This window comes from Mauremys reevesii, linkage group 12 (assembly GCF_016161935.1).
Source record: "Mauremys reevesii isolate NIE-2019 linkage group 12, ASM1616193v1, whole genome shotgun sequence".
NCBI classification, from domain to species: Eukaryota; Metazoa; Chordata; order Testudines; family Geoemydidae; genus Mauremys; species Mauremys reevesii.
In genome coordinates this window covers 35,820,288-35,837,209 of record NC_052634.1, presented here as the reverse complement: position 1 = coordinate 35,837,209, position 16,922 = coordinate 35,820,288, and the positions used below count along the sequence as shown (strand labels likewise).

At 51.5% G+C, this 16,922-nt stretch overlaps 3 non-coding genes across 3 annotated transcripts; 1 reads left to right on the top strand and 2 right to left on the bottom strand.

The window, feature by feature from the left end:
• The first annotated feature begins 1,868 nt into the window (after positions 1–1,868).
• Positions 1,869–1,950, top strand: TRNAS-AGA. The gene has a single exon. It is a non-coding gene; the product is annotated as a tRNA-Ser (tRNA).
• Positions 1,951–5,510: 3,560 nt separating this feature from the next.
• On the bottom strand, positions 5,511–5,602 carry TRNAI-UAU. Its single transcript is given in 2 exon segments — positions 5,511–5,546; positions 5,565–5,602. It is a non-coding gene; the product is annotated as a tRNA-Ile (tRNA).
• Positions 5,603–8,111: 2,509 nt separating this feature from the next.
• Positions 8,112–8,184, bottom strand: TRNAF-GAA. Its single transcript has one exon. It is a non-coding gene; the product is annotated as a tRNA-Phe (tRNA).
• Positions 8,185–16,922: the final 8,738 nt, after the last annotated feature.

Sequence of the window (16,922 nt, the reverse complement as noted above, 5' to 3'; positions counted from 1 at the left end):
ACTCAGGGACCCGCTGCTGAATTGCCAACGAAGGATGAATGAAGCGGCGGTGGCAATTCAGTGGCAGGTCCTTCCCTCCGACAGGGACTTCAGGGACCCCCCGCCAAAGAGCCTGGAGCCGGCCCTTTCCTCGGGCACAAAAATTCCTTGTACGGCTCTGGGAGTTTGGGTGCTGGGTGCAGGCTCTGGGCTGGGGCAGGGGGTAGGGGGAACAGGAGGAGGGGTGGGGGTGCAGGCTCTGGGAGGGAGATTAGGTGGGCGGGAGGGTGTGGAGGAGAGGGGGCAGACTGTGGGAGGGAGTTGGGGGCAGGCGTGTGTGGAGGGGGTGCAGGCCTGGGAGGGAGTTTGCGGGAGGAGGGGTATGTGGGAGGGGATGGTGGTGCAGGCTCGGAGGGAGTCAGGGGTGGCGCTACCTGGGGCTCCAAGGCGGGTGGGCTGGGGGCTCCATGTTCTGCTGCCCCAGGCATCACCCCACAGCGTCCCATTGGCTGCAGGGGCTCGGGCGGGGCAGCCCGGAGGCACAGACCCACCCTGCCCTGCCATGGGGAGGGGCCGGCAGCCACTGGAGCGAGCAGGCAGATGCTGCTCAGCTCCGCTGCACTGAGGGGGCGGCGCCTGGGGGCAGCAGATGGGGCCAAGGGAGTGACCTGGTCCCAAAACTGCTGGAGCCCCACGGGCGAGACCTGGGAACCAGGACTGCCAGCCAGACAAACACCTTTAAGAGGAGGCGTCCCTCTGCCTGTCAAAAACTGATCTTCCTCCTTCAGTTCAGTGACAGCCTGAATTGTTCCTTATCCCGGCAGAGCCAGAGGACTGAAACAGCAACATCAAACCCCTGTGTAGCTCGCAGGAATGGACACAAACACTCCCTGGTATCTGAGGAGATGTTCAGCTTTGCCCTTGGTCAACTACAAGGCTAAAGGGAAAGGAGGTGGCGCCAGGTATAAAGAGTGAAACACGACACATCATAGTTATGCCCATGGTGGCTGCAAAATCTTTTGATGTACTTCTTCTTATCAGCAGTGTATTGTTTTCTCTGGAGCCTAGGCCTTGATCAAGAAATTTGTACTTTGCTAAAATAATCGACTGCCCCTGGTGAAGACAATGGACTTGACACCCACTGGGGTGTCCCTACACAGGTACAAGTACTAACAACAGTGGCTGCCTTTTAGCCATAGATTTTAAACAGGGCAATAAATTGAAACAAAGCCCTGTTAAATCATTTCTCAGCCCGAGTCCTTCACCCACATTCCCTAGAGCATTGGGCCACCGTGTGGACGTTTCATTTCTGACCTCAGTTTCACACAGAGACAAAATTTCCTTTGCACAGATCCATAAACAGCAAAACCTCCCTGTGTCTCTGGTCTGAGCCAGGGCATTCGATGCCAGTGAACCTTTTTCTCCTGCAATGATGACGGTCAGACAGAGGGGTCATGGCACTTGCATCCCTGCCAGGGAGATATTGGCTCCGCTCTTTCTTTCTGCTGCTGTTGTTAGTCCATCAAACATCAAGGGTGGAATGCAAGGCTGAGTTCACGCACCGGCCCTCTGAAAAATTTCAGTGCCCCAGAGAAATCCTGCCCCCTGCTATTGGAACGATGTGCTGGAGATTTGACTAGGAAAGGGACTGTCTGAATTGTCAGAGTGGGGAATGAACAACAATCTATAGCAATGTCGTTCACACAAACACACTCTCATGCTGCTCCAACCGGAAGGGAAATGGGCAGGAATTCTCACTGTTCAGCCAAGGACACACTTACACTGATGGGCAGCCGTGAGTGTGCTGGGGAAGCTGGTCTGGGCAAACAATTTGAAGTGACAATTTAGTGAGAACAAAATCATCATGCAGTGAAATAGCTGCATATCAAGTAGTTGTGGCTGAGTGGTTAAAGCAATGGACTAGAAATCTGTTGGGGTCTCCCTGCGCAGGTTCAAATCCTGCCAACTACACAAGCACTGTGCTGCTGCTGTTGTTATTATTGTAGTCTTAGTGCCTGAGCATCCACAGTGCGAACTAGAGATAAATCTAGTTTTACTCTGTCTACACTTAAAACGCTGCTGTGGCACTGCTATAGCACTTTGGAGTAGACAGTGACTGAGGGATTTTCCCATCCCTGTAATAGCTGCATGGACAGAACAATTCTTCCTTTCTTTAGCACTATCTAACCCGGGCTTAGGTCACCTTAACTATATGGGTTTGTCGGGGGTCACACCCTGAGAGACGCCGCTTTGCCAGTTCAGTGCCCAGCGTACACCAGTCCTTAGATCCCTCTGGGTATTTCAATGCAGGCACTGACCTGTGAGAGGAAAACATCAGTTCACAAACACAGAGACTGAATTTCCCACATTTAATCTCGCTGCACTTTCCAGAAAGTCACAAAATTCAATTCATTCTTGCTAGGACAGAGAAAAATAAGTGATACTAAGTTTTTGGCTTGATTAAATAGAATTAAGTGTTTAATTAATATAGTAAAATCTGTACTTATTCCTCTAACTAACACCATAGCGTGAAATAGAACAGAGACAAATCTTGTCAGTGACGACTAATTTCACAAATGATCTTCCCATTATTAATTTCCACATTGCCCCTATTGGAGGTCTGGGCATCTCCAGTGTCATTGCTCATGCTCACCTTCCCTAGAATTATTCTCGACATTCGACTTCCTCTGCATGGGGCTCAGGTCACTTGCTGGCTTTTGTAGGTGACAAATCTGAGGAACTGTCACAGATTGAAGTGTCACTAGAGGAGGTTTTGGAATTAATTGATAAACTCAACATTAACAAGTCACCGGGACCAGATGGCATTCACCCAAGAGTTCTGAAAGAACTCAAATGTGAAGTTGCGGAACTATTAACCAAGGTGTGTAACCTGTCCTTTAAATCGGCTTCAGTACCCAATGACTGGAAGTTAGCTAATGTAACGCCAATATTTAAAAAGGGCTCTAGGGTTGATCCTGGCAATTACAGACCGGTAAGTCTAACGTCAGTACCGGGCAAATTAGTTGAAACAATAGTAAAGAATAAAATTGTCAGACACATAGAAAAACATAAACTCTTGAGCAATAGTCAACATGGTTTCTGTAAAGGGAAATCGTGTCTTACTAATCTATTAGAGTTCTTTGAAGGGGTCTACAAACATGTGGACAAGGGGGATCCGGTGGACATAGTGTACTTAGATGTCCAGAAAGCCTTTGACAAGGTCCTCACCAAAGGCTCTTACGTAAATTAAGCTGTCATGGATAAAAGGGAAGGTCCTTTCATGGATTGAGAACTGGTTAAAGGACAGGGAACAAAGGATAGGAATTAATGGTAAATTCTCAGAATGGAGAGGGGTAACTAGTGGTGTTCCCAAGGGTCAGTCCTAGGACCAATCCTATTCAATTTATTCATAAATGATCTGGAGAAAGGGGTAAACAGTGAGGTGGCAAAGTTTGCAGATGACACTAAACTTCTCAAGATAGTTAAGACCAAAGCAGATTGTGAAGAACTTCAAAAAGATCTCACAAAACTAAGTGATTGGGCAACAAAATGGCAAATGAAATTTAATGTGGATACATGTAAAGTCATGCACATTGGAAAAATAACCCCAACTATACATACAACATGATGGGGGCTAATTTAGCTACAATGAGTCAGGAAAAGATCTTGGAGTTATCGTGATAGTTCTCTGAAGATGTCCACGCAATGTGCAGAGGCGGTCAAAAAGCAAACAGGATGTTAGGAATCATTAAAAAGGGATAGAGAATAAGACTGAGAATATATTATTGCCCTTATATAAATCCATGGTACGCCCACATCTCGAATACTGTGTACAGATGTGGTCTCTCGCCTCAAAAAAGATATTCTAGCACTAGAAAAGGTTCAGAAAAGAGCAACTAAAATGATTAGGGGTTTAGAGAGGGTCCCATATGAGGAAAGATTAAAGAGGCTAGGACTCTTCAGTTTGGAAAAGAGGAGACTAAGGGGGGACATGATAGAGGTATATAAAATCATGAGTGATGTTGAGAAAGTGGATAAGGAAAAGTTATTTACTTATTCCCATAATACAAGAACTAGGGGTCACCAAATGAAATTAATAGGCAGCAGGTTTAAAACAAATAAAAGGAAGTTCTTCTTCACGCAGCGCACAGTCAACTTGTGGAACTCCTTACCTGAGGAGGTTGTGAAGGCTAGGACTATAACAATGTTTAAAAGGGACTGATAAATTCATGGTGGCTAAGTCCATAAATGGCTATTAGCCAGGATGGGTAAGAATGGTGTCCCTAGCCTCTGTCTGTCAGAGGATGGAGATGGATGGCAGGAGAGAGATCACTTGATCATTGCCTGTTAGGTTCACTCCTCAGGGGCACCTGGTATTGGCCACTGTCGGTAGACAGATACTGGACTAGATGGACCTTTGGTCTGACCTGCACGGCCTTTCTTATGTTCTTATGTTAAGATTCCTGCACCTTGAGGTCTTTAAGCCACAATTTGAGGACTTCAATAACTCAGACATAGGTCAGGGGTTTGTTACAGGAGTGGGTGAGTGAGATTCTGTGGCCTGCATTGTGCAGAAGGTCAGACTAGATGATCATAATGGTCCCTTCTGACCTTAAGTCTATGAATCTATGAATCTCGTCCCAAATTTGGAAAACTGTGCAGTTCAGCATGAGAATAGTGACACTGTCTCCTTCCTGCACCTGCTCTACATTGCTCCACAGCAGCTTCTCCACCTGCAGTCACCCCAGCACGGCAGTGCAACCCCCAGTATTCAGCAGGGGCCCCTGGCAAGGACAGTGGGTGCAGCTAACAGCCCAATGTGCCTGGCAGTGAGGCAGCTGTAAAAAAGCAACCCACCCCCCCAGAAGTACAGAGACTGAATTCCTTAACTTTAACATCATGACCCCCTGTAGAAAGCCACACGTCAGTTGTATTTTCACAGGGAGATGCAAAAATCAAGTGACCAATTTTTAAGTTGAGTAAATAAAGTTGAGGAGATAGTTATTAACCTCACACAAATATACTAAAGATCCCTCAACATAACACCTGAAGGTGAAATATGAACAGAGACAAACCTTGTCAGCAAAGGCTCATTTCCCAAACGATCCTCAAAATGTTACTAATTCCCACCCCTCCTCCACAGGAGTTCTGTGCAGTGTAACTGTTCTGCAGGCAGCTTCCCATTCAATGCTGTTGTGGGACATTCCCAGGCCTGGAAATGTACCAACGACAGAATTTGAAGAGCAAACCTGGCTCCCCGCACCAGGTGGGATTTGAGTGTTTTGTCCCTGTTACTTAGTGTTTGTCAATAGTACAGATGCCATGGGCAGGACTCCAGGCTCTGCTTGAGGGATCCTGGCACAGGGGCTGGTGGGGGAGAAAGGATTGTAGCTTCTGACCTGTGCTCTGGAGAGGAGGTAATAAGTGAAGGGGCATTTCTGACTCCTCCCCTCCTCAGGGTCCCTGGGCTGGAATTCTACATTCCACAGGGCCAAATGAGGGGGTGATGCCACTTGGCTAATGAAAACCAGTGCTCCAGGTGAGGTTTGAACTCACAACCTCAGCATAGCTCCTCAGCACTGCCCTATAAGTACTGTGCGCTAACCAATTGCGCCACTGGAGCACCTATTAGTTAAGATTCTCTGAGACCCCCCTAGGCTGATAAAGCCAAGGAGTGACCCCAAAACATTCTCAGTGGGGCTGACAGCAGGTAGCGACAAGTGTTGTACTCGGTGGGGTGGATTCTTCTAAAGGGTTCCAGGCCCCAATTGACCCTTTTGTTCTTCCCTGTGTAATAACAGAGCTGGTTAAGACTCAATGGAGAGTCTTGCTGCAGACCAACAGATCTGAAATCACTGAGAACCAGCTCTAAGCATTAGTCCTGCTTTGGGACAGTGTCTCTCATGCAAGAAACTGTCCAGTCTGCGCTAGCAGTGAGGCTCCCTCACTAACAGCTGAAATCAGGAAGAGCTGTGTGAAGTGCAGGGCCCCAGGGGTGCCTGAACAGGGGGAAACAACACCCCAGGTGCCCAGAGGAGGAGAGGTGTGTTGGGCTCCAGCCTGGGACTCTTCCTCCAACCTGCCTAGCCCTGACTGTGAAGCCTGGCCCTGGCCCTCCTTCCTTTAAATGCCATGTGGGCAAGAGGAAGAGTGTTGCAGCTGCAGGGACCAAAGTTATGGACATCAGGTGAAGCAGCAAGAAGCAACCATATGATCAATCCACAGGAATCTCTAGCCAGACTGTTAAGTTCTAGGACCCCAACCTATAGCCGCCAGCCCATTGAACCAGCCAGACCAGAGACTTATCTCTAGTGGGCATCAGTCACCCAGCAGGAGGGAAAAACCTCACTCTAGTTGACCCTGAGAGAAGGTAGCCAAACACATTGAGCTCCAGTGCTTTGTAGCAAAGCAACATATTGCCATGAGGTCCCACTGAGATTTGAACTCAGATTCCAGAGCCCTGAGTGCTGCCCATTACACCATGGGACCTGCTGCTATTTCATTTTCTAGACCCCTGTGACTCTCCGCTGGTTTGCCCTCTGCACTTATTGCTTCCCACCAGCGGCTTCCTCTCGCGGGACTCTCTCCTCCTCCAGTGACTGTGGTCCTGCACTACCGGATCCGTGGGTCCTGCCCTGAGTCCCTGCATCCCCCTGCTTTGTCTCCATTCCCTGCAGGCTGCAAAAATGTCAGGGGAGTCTGCTCCTCCCTTCCCTCGGTGCTCCCACTCATATCAGCCAACTGCAGCCTCATCTCCTGGAACTCGGGCAGCTGTCGCTTGATCCGATCGTACAGTCACACACTGACTCGCTCCCCTGCCTGGATGCTCTTGTGGAAATCCCACAGGTGACACTGCAGGACTTGGCACTGTTGGTTTCTTTAATGTTGTGGTGTTTGCCCCACTGCCACAACAAAGCCGCCAACTCCTCCCTCACCGACTCCCACCAATCCCCTGGTTGCCATAGAACCCTCTGATGCTTTCCTGCTCTGCCAACACCTCCAGGCTTCGCCCCCCCGCTCCTTTATCTTGCAAGCTCTGGATGTTCAGCTTCCAATATCCTCTGCCCTGGGTCAGGGAATTGCCCACATTGAGCACACGGTGAGAGCTGCGTGATCCGAACTGTCCATTGGCACCACCCTGCACTGGGCTGTCGACGTGCTCTCCTTCACGGAAATCCGGTCAGTGCAACTCCTGGTCTGTCCCCGCAGAAAGGTGTATCCCCTCTGCGGCTGGTGTGAGCTCGGGTCAGAGGAATAGGAGGTTACTGCCCACCCTCCACTGGTTCACTGTGCAGAAACACGTTCTCTAAGCCAACCTCGCTATAGACCTGCACCAGGTAGTGCTCATCATAGAAGAGTTTCCTCTGACAGTCGGGAAAACAGGACCAGCAGTCCTCAGGCCGGTGCAACAATTGAAATCCCCCCCGACACCAAACACCGTGCGGTCCAGAAGAAGGGAGCCAGTTCCTTCATAGAACTTTCCTTTCATGCCTTAACTGGGGACCATACACACTAATATAGCCGTAACCAGTGCCATGGAGCACAAAGCCCACCAGTAATGCCCTCCCTGGTCCGAGCTCCAGCCCCTTCTGTACTCGCACTGCGAATGTGAAGAACAAGACTCCAACCCCATCATTCTTCCCTGGCCTGGAGGACCAGAGAGATGGGCCCTTCCCCCAATCACCCTCTGCCCATCAAGCTACCCTAGAGTTGTTAATGTGCATTTCCTGAACACCCACCATGGCCAAGCCCAGCTGCTCCAAGTCACTGAACATCAAGTGCCTCCTCCTGGGCCCCCAACTCCCTTCCACAGGGCCACTTTCACACATGCCCCTTCCCTGGCACTGCCCTCCCTCAGCTGCACAGAAGAGTTTTCATCCTCTATACCTGCCTGTCACTGCCCAGCACCCCCTCTAGCACTCTCTTCCTCCCATATTGGGTCCACCAATAACTCACTTAGGAGAGATAGCTCCTGTCCCTCATTGTTAAATGTCAGGCCAGCCAATTAGGGGCAGAAGCCCACAGTATCTTTTCCTACTGCAGAGCCCAAGCTCAGGGACTCACCTGGGGTGCAGGGACCACTGTGCTCCCAGAAAACAAGCCACCACTGTGCAAAGAGGGATGAAAGGGCCTGTCAAAGCCTGGGATTGAACCAGGGATCTTTAGAACTTCAGTCTAACGCTCTCCCAACTGAGCTACTTTGGCAGCTGTGTGGTAATATTTTGGCTTGTTGCTTCTCTGTCTGGGATGTTTTTGCAGCAGTTGCACAAAAAGGACGTCATTGGGAGCGGCCCATGAAGACAAGACTGGCTTTTGCCTGCCTTGCTCAGCTTGACTTGCTGCCTCACCCTGTTCCTGCCCTAGTGCCCGGTTGACCTGGTGGTGGAAGGGGGCTGGCCAGTGGCGCGGGAGGAGGTTGAGCTGGACCCTGAGCTAGGCTAGACCCTGGTGGTGAGAGTCTGGCCACCACTTGCCGCCCTCTGTTGTCCTGGCTTCCCACTGGGCATCATTTCGGGAGGGAAGTGGGGCTTCTGCCTCCTCCCGATTTTCACACCGCAGAGGAGTGCGAACAGGAAAACGAATGGCTGCTCCACATCCCCACCGGAGGAACCCGGCGCCCTTAGCTGCTCCCCCTGCTCCCCCCCCCCAGCAGAGCTAGTGAGGGGAAGCGCCCGGTGCCCCTAACACCCAGGTTGTTTTATCAAAACCCTCATGTGCCAGCACCGGGCCTCCTGCTTCTACACTGGGCCTGCAAGTGAGGGGGCGGCTGGCACAGCACCAAGAGTCTAACCTGTGAGGCAGGAGGCGGCTGACGCCCGCAGCCTGCTGGGGAGCTCCCAGAAGTTATTAATGGACAGAGACTCCTCAATGCCCTTAGTAACAAGGGCTTGGGGGTCACCGAGGCCAGTAAGGGGGTCACTATGTCAGCCGTGTAACCCTGGGGGTCAGGTCACTGTGCAGCTTTGATCTAGAGCTCGAATCCCAACAACTGACCAGCAGCCCACAGCCTCCCCCTGGGTTTGACCCACCTGGTTACTCCTTACAGGCTGACCTTACCCCCCTTCCAGCCCCGGATTCGCCCCTAATCATCCTACTTCCGCCAGAGCCACAGACGTGGAGGTGCTGAAGGAGGGAGGTGACGCTAGGTGGGGTTCTTCTCAACGATGGCTGGCAGAAAGGTGGTGCTCAGCTCTGTCAGCCACCTGCCCAGGTGCCTCGCTGCCAGGGGATACAGACATTTCTGTAAGGCCATTAAATGGGGTATTTGGCTTTTGAGTGAATGTGAGGAATGTGCAATCATGAGAGGGAATTTCCATCCCTCTTTCCAGTGCTTTTCTTTTAGGCCCCAGGGGCCTAATGGATAAGGCTTTGGCTTTGGCTTCGGCTTCAGCTTCCTAAGCCAGAGATGGTGGGTTCAAGTCCCATCTGGGGTGAAAACTCTTTCGTCTTGTATATTGCAAAGAAGCCTTGGTGTTATTTTCCCAAGGAAGCTGGGAGACGTTTGAACCCAAAGTATTGGATCTTGGGAGCAAGCCCCAGAAATGACATCTTCTATGTGACAAATGCTTTAAACCCATCAGTAGCAAACACTTAATACTAGTGTTTATCTGAGAATAGAAGGAAGGGGAGTGTTTACTCCAACACCTCAGTGAGTGAAACAGTTAGAAAGAGCAAGGCTGTCCTGAAAGAGAATGGATCTGTCTGGAAACAAAGCAGAACCTGAGAATGAGCAACAGTGTGAAAAGAAGAACTTCAAATGTGTGTTAGGTGTTAGTTAGGTTGGTCTGACAAATTTCAAGAAAATACCAATGCTTGTACACTGATGCGGACACTGGCTGCTTCTGGTGTTTTACTGAGAGTTTATTGAGAAATATTTTTCTTAACTAGGTTATGGAATATTAGGTGGGCTATGAAGGCACCATTCCTCCTGCTTTCGCCCTTGGAGATAACACGGCTACATGGCATGCGGCCAATGCTCACCTTCCAGTCAACTGCTAGAGAAGACAACACAGACAGGGATGGCTGCAGGGCAGACTGGAGCTCCATGGAGTTGGTGGGACCAGGTCTCATCAATGGGGAGGTGGCCACCCCAGCATGCACAAGGCTGAGCCAGCAAGTGTGGTGTGTGCTTCACTGTGCCCCTACTCACTGCACATGGTGGTGGAGGGCAGTTACTGAGTTCGGTTGGTCTGGCAAATTTAGAGCTTGGCTACAGTTGCAGATGTAGAGCACTGGGAGTTAAACCACAGCAGGGAAACCGCTGCCGTGTGTTCACACTGACAGCTGCAAGCGCACTGGAGTGGCCACATTAGCAGCTCTGGCAATGCCACAGAGAGCAGTGCATTGTGGTAGCTATCCCAGTGTGCAAGTGGCTGCAATGTGCTTTTCAAATGGGGGACGGAGGTGGAGTGTGACAGGGAGTGTGTTGTGTGTACGTGGGGGGAGCGACACTGTGTTTGGGGGATTGAGAGTGTGTCAGCATGCTGTCTTGTGTGTTCAGACAGCAGCAGACCCCCGCCCCCCATACACACTCACAACAGCAGCAGCATTCCACACTAATGGTTGCTTTGTCCCGGAGCAGATAAGCAGCCGGCTGTCAGAAACGGAGCTTTGAAAGGGGATATCCGCATGCCTGCACCCGATTTAAAAACAATGACCGGAGTGGGCACTTGACTTCAGGGAATTATGGGACATTTCCTGAGGCCAAACACAGTGCAGTGATGCAACACATCATCCACACTGATGCCCGGGTATTTCAGCAGGGCTCAGCGAGCTTTATACTTCTCATGGAGGTGGATTACCAGGAGTGCTCCACCTACAGAGCCCAGGTGCTCCATGTGCCTTGCCAGTGTGGACACCTCAGGCGTTAGGGCACCCGGGGCTGCTTTAATGCGTTCTAACTTGCAAGTGTAGCCAAGCCCCTAGACTATGTCACTTGTGTGACTTACTTGGGCTATTGTAATAAATACAATAGACGTGCAATGGTCAGAAATTGCACCAGCAGAGACGTATATTGCAGGGAAACTGTAAGGAAATTAAGAGTTTAAATTATCCTCCACGTGTCCCACGTCCCACTATAATGAATCCAAGCCACAGGTCACATGGGCAGCAGTATCGGTGTCAGGATGCTACATTGTTAGCACAGTAAATGAAGCTGCAAAATAAATGATGTTTAAATGACCTCACTCTATTTTTTACAATCCTGTGTTAAGAGGTAATAGATACAGATGGACACCAGGCAGGATCGTTTGGAGGATGAAGCCTTTATGCTTCCATCTCCCACCACTGTCAAGTTTTAGCCAATTAGGACAAGTCAGCAAATAAGAACAACCTCAGGTCTCAGTAACTGCTGCAGGTAGCAAAGTCCTACACGGAGCATTTTCTGGCACTACACCTGCACAGCTCTGCTCCCGGCTCTTCTCAGGCTCCTGCTCTCCTTAGCTCCGCCCCACTCTGGCCCAGGCAGTTCCAGCTCCCACGGAGGATGGGACCCCTGGCCTGGTGACTCCTCATTACACTGCCTGGCCTGTCAGTGCGGCTAACTTGGAGCTTTGGCCTCTCCCATTGCCCAGGGGACTGTCAGTCTCAGGGGCCTGATTTCCCATTGGCCCTTCCCCCTTCTACTGGGACTGGGAACTAGCCAACCAAACCCCCCACTAAGCTTTAGTAAGGGGCCAACAGTCCCTTACATGAGCTGGCCCCATGAGGGTCACTGATGGCCAGAGATGGCAGTATGAGCTGGTCCCATGGTGTAATGGGCAGCACTCAGGACTTTGAATCATGCAATCTGAGTTCAAAACTCAGTGGGACCTTGTGGTAAAGCCCTGGAGCTCACACTGCTCCACTTCCTGTCTCCAGTGCTGCAAGAGCAATTTTTCCTCCTGCTGGATGGGTCAGGGCTCTGGAACTGACACTTGAGGGTTGGGATTCTCACGGCTTCACCTGGTGCCCACAAGTCTGGCACTTGCCACTGTGCTTGAAGGAAGCAGGGCTGGGCAGGTGGGAGCCCAGCACCTCTCCTCCTCTGGGCACCTAGAGCGGAGGCGGCTGGTGCTGACAGCTCCAAGGGAAGGCTTAAAAGCAGCGGAGGCCAGGGCAAGAGGAGGAGAGGACCATGCCTATGTGTGGCCAGCAGACAGCCACAGGGCCAGCCTGCTCCCTGCTGTGCTGAACCCCACTGAAGGCCCCCCACAGGCCAGCATGCAGGGCGGCTGCTGATGCTCTGTGGCCAACGTCAGAAGAGGGTAGGAAAGCAGGGCCAGCCCCCATGGTGGGGCCTCTGACCGTTCCCACTCATGGTGCTGACTTTGGAAGTGGAGCCGCCCAGTTTCTTTGGCAAGTCAGGAAGGGCAAAGGCGAGACTGAAGCACCTGGGGCTTATGCCCCAGCCTTTGTGACGCCCACCCCCAACTCCTTCCCGGGCTCTAGCTGCAGCCAGAGCATTGGCCTGAGTGACCAAGAAGAGGTTCCAGCCCTGAAGGGAGCAGGACTTTCAACACAAAGGTAAAACTGCGCAAGCACAACCACCAAGGGACTCTAACCCTCAATCGCCTGATCCAAAGTCAGACGCCTTCTCCATTAGGCCACCTGGTCACACAAGAAAAAATTCTCCAAGTACTTCTTTAGAGAAGACGGACATTGTGTTTCTCAGGTCATCTACTGAGGGGGGTTGAGACTCTCTGGGCACAAGAAATCGAGTTCCCAGCGACACGTGAGACTTGATTCTCTGGAGCCAGGTGCAGGCCTTTGGCAGGGAGGCTCAGGCATGCGGGACTGGGGTGCAGTGGATGGACCGGCTGTCTAGGTACAGAGATTTAGTTGCACTGAGGCACAGGAGGGAGAAGGAATCCCGCTGATGGTCAGTGGCTGTGCAGAAAAAAGGGTGTTGATTCCCCCATCCTAAATGGGCTGGTTGGCTTGACCCTTCTCCCTCTGCAGAGCGAGGTGGGGACTGCAGCTCACCCCTTGTGGGGCAGGAGGAACAGGTGCAGGGTGCTGGCTCCAATGCACCTGGAGGGCAGCTCCGTGCGGTGGGGCAGGGCAGGGCCTGTGGTTTACGTTCTGCGTTGCCTGGTGCTGAGCCACTGCACAATCCCCAGCCACGCCGCACAGCGCGCCCCGAGAGGGGCGGGGGGCCAAGCAGATGATCCAGCACGAGGGGGAGAGGATGTGTGGTTGGGGGGAGGAAAAGCCTTGGGCTGCACTGGGGGAGCGCAGAGCAGGGTGACACCCCAGGAACCTGCAGCAAAGGGATGGACAGGTGGGGTGGGTGGATAGAAGAGGCAGTGAACCTAAAAGAGGAGTGGGGTCTAATAGTCAGAGCAGGGAGGGGGCTGGGTGCCAGGACCTCTGGGTTCTATCCCTGGCTCTGGGAGCGGAGGGGGGTCTAGAGGTCATAGCAGGGGGACCGGGAGCCAGGACTCCTGGGTTCCATAGTAGTGGCTGATTTTTCCTGTGTCTCCCTCCCTACAGATCCCACCCCAGCCCCCTAGCAGAATCTGACTGGGGAGGGGCTGCCCTGCCACTCCAGACTCGTGATTTGAGCCCTCCCCATGGGCTCTGACATCATGGAATCTCCTCCCCCCCACGACAGATTGTAGGAGGCCCTCCTGGCATGCGGAGGATGCTGGTGAGTTTCTTGGGGGTCTCTGGCAGATGTGACTGCTCCCCCCAGACTCCCTCTCATGGTTGCAAGGAGACCCTCCTGCACAGCCCCCTGCTAGGAGGGGCCGGGGGCGCCCAGCCAGGGTCAGGAGGTGAGATGGGGATGCAGTGGCAGGAAGGGTGCAGAGCTGCGGGTGGTGCCAGGTCTGGTGCTGGCTACATGGGGAAAAACCACACTGCTCCCCGCACACACACACACACCCTCCTGGTATTGGGAGGGGAACACGAGAAAGGACAAAAGAAGCAAGAGACAAAGAGAAAGGAGGGAGGAAAAGGTGAAACAAAAAGGACAAACCCTAATGTCCCCAGTGATTCTAAGGGACAAAATCCCAGGTGCAGAATAAAATTCTGCCTCCTTAAGCTCGTGTTTTCCATGCCTAGAATTCAACTGTCACCAGATGGATCAGACTGAACAGGTTTCAAACCTCGAGGAGGCTCTTACCTTCTAAACAGGGACGGCTGTTTTCTAGTAAAATCAGGAAAAGGGGAGGAGAAAACTCGAAAGAGGTTCCTCCTGGCGCTCACGTACGTGAACCCGAATACTCTCTCAGTCCTCAAAGAGAGACCTGGAGAAGGAGACTTGCTGAAGCAAAGCCACAGGGGTCTCTGGGGTTTCCCTGGCCCCTCACCCCTGTCCTGCCTGGCTGATGTCAGCATCTCTCTGTGAGGTCACCACCTCCCACCACCTTTGACCAATAGTCTGAGGTCTTGCAAAGGCCTTTGTGATGTCACTGCCACACCCTCCCTTGTTGTGCTAATGTCCTGCCCTGGCCAGGCAGTTTGGAGGTTTGAGCTACTCCTGTGGATCACCCCATTCAAGGAGCGTTCTAGGAAGCAAGCCGGCTAGACAGGAAAACATCACACGCTGCTCCCAATGCTACACTCAGTTTTTCAGAAATTAGTCGCCTTTATGGCCAGAAGAGACCATTAGAGCATCTAATCTGCCCCCCTGCATATCACAGGCCTCCTGTATGACATAGGAGCTACTTTTGGGGCAAACACATTCCAGAAAGGCATCTAGTCTTCGTTAAATGACATCAGGAGATGGCAAATCCAACACTTTCCTTGGTAGCTTGTTCCTGTGGTGAATCATCCTCGCTGTTGAATATTTGTGCCTTAGTTGTAATATGAATTTGTCTCTTTTCACCTTCCAGCCATTGGGTCTTGTTAGGCCTTTCTCTGCTGGAATAAAGAGCCCTTTAATACCCAATCTTTTCTCTCCATTAAGGCCCTTCAACACTTCATTGAAGTCACCTGCCAATCTTCTTTTGATAAGCTAAACAGGTTGAGCTCGTTCAATAGCTCACTAAAAGGCATTTTTCTCCAGCCCTCAGAACATTTGGTGGCTCTTTGCTGCCCCGGCTCCAATTTCACAACATCTTTTTCAAATGAGGACACCAAAACTGGAGGCTATTCCAATATCGGTCTCACTGATGCCGTGTCACCTCCTGTGACGTTATTGATATAATCTGTAACTGTATAGATCACCGCTATGACCACTGTTCTATATTTGCAGCCAATATGGTAGAAATGTTGTCGTAAGGGGTCTATGGAGAGGTTCTGATTGGCTGATTATAATTATGGAACAATGGGATAGAGAAACCTGCATCACTGAAAGTACAGCCATGAAGAAACCACACATCAGCCTTGCCTAGCTGGCAAGAATCAAACCTCCACAGAAAAACCCCTATGGTGTCAGCCCAGCTCCCTAAGCCCTCTGTCACCACCACTTAACACAGGGCCCTTTCTACACTATGGCTCTGTTCTCACTGAAGGGTCATTTCCAATTGCTCAGACCAGCTTCCCCAGCACACTCACTGCTGTGCAGCTCTGTACGTGTGGCCGTGGCTGAACAGCAAGAATTCCTGCCCATTTCCCTACTGGCTGGAGCATGGCTAGAGTGTGTTTGTGGTTAATGATGCTGCTGTAGATTGTCCATTCGCTGCCTTGACTATTCAGACAGTCCCTTTTCCCGTCGTATCGCCAGCACCTCTGTGAGTCCAATAGCAGGGCAGGTTTTTTCTGGGCACTGAGATTTTTCAGGGAGTTGGTGGCTCCTTTCTTTCCTCACCCTGGAGTAACCTCAGCTTTTTATTCCATCCTTGATGACTCATGGAATAACAACAGCAGCATGAAGAGGAGAGAAAATATCTGACTGCCGGGGGGCGGGGGGTGAAGGTGGACACGTCCCCTCTGTCTGACCATCGCCATTGCAGGAGAGAAGGTTTCAATGGAATCGAATGCCCTGGCTCAGACAAGAGACACAGGGAGGTTTTGCTATTCGTGGATCCATGCAAAGGAAATTGTGTGTCTGTGTGAAAATGGGGAGGAAAATGAAACGGCCACATGGTGGTGCCCAAGGCAGAAGGGACCCTATAGGATTAGAACAGGACACGTTCTCAAGCAGCATGTTTCTTACTTTGCCCATCTGTCAATTCTGATTATTATCGATGGAAATATTTTGCCATTGGGTCGTGTATTTCCACAGAAATTGACATTTACCAACAAACACGTAATTCTTCCAGTCCTGCCAAGTCTGCCCTGGGTGAGTTTAGAGGGACACATTCCCCCTTCCCACTCCCCATGCCAGGCCTGGACTCTCCATGCTGCCCACTTCCCACACAGCCGGGATCCTTCCCTGATCTCCCCTCAGAGCTCTGCCCCACACTCCCACTTCTGGGATCCTCCCAGCACTGTCTAATGCCCTGTTTCCAGGATCCTCCCCATTCCCTTCCTCCTCTGAGCAAAAACTCTGCATTATTCCCACACTGGGAATTAAACCCAGGCTGTTTGGGTGAAAACCAGGAATCCTGACCACTAGACCCTATGGGACTGGGATTGCGATGTTGGTCTGTTAAAACCCTCATAAGAGCAGCAGCGCCACCCAGTGGGGTTGCACACAGGGCTGCATTAACCCTTCAGGTGCTGAGGTTTTCCTCTTTCCATTCCCAGCGCCTGTGATCAGGAAACAGACATCAGGGCTCCCAGGTGCTGCACAGATCATGACTGAGATCGGGACCCCATATTGCGCTAGGTGCTGTACAAACCCTGGCCAACACTGGGACACCCAGGGGGTTCCCCTCAATTTCTCTGAGCCTCTGCTGCCCAACTTCTTCTGACTCCTCCCCTCCCAAAAACCCACCTTTCCAAACAGTCCTTATTTCCCTGCCCCCTACTTTTGCTTTCATACCCTGGGACCATCTCCTCTCTTTGTCTCTCCCCCCCGCAGGTAAAGCAGAGATGGAGGAAACTTCAGCCACTGGAGACAGCCCCAGCGA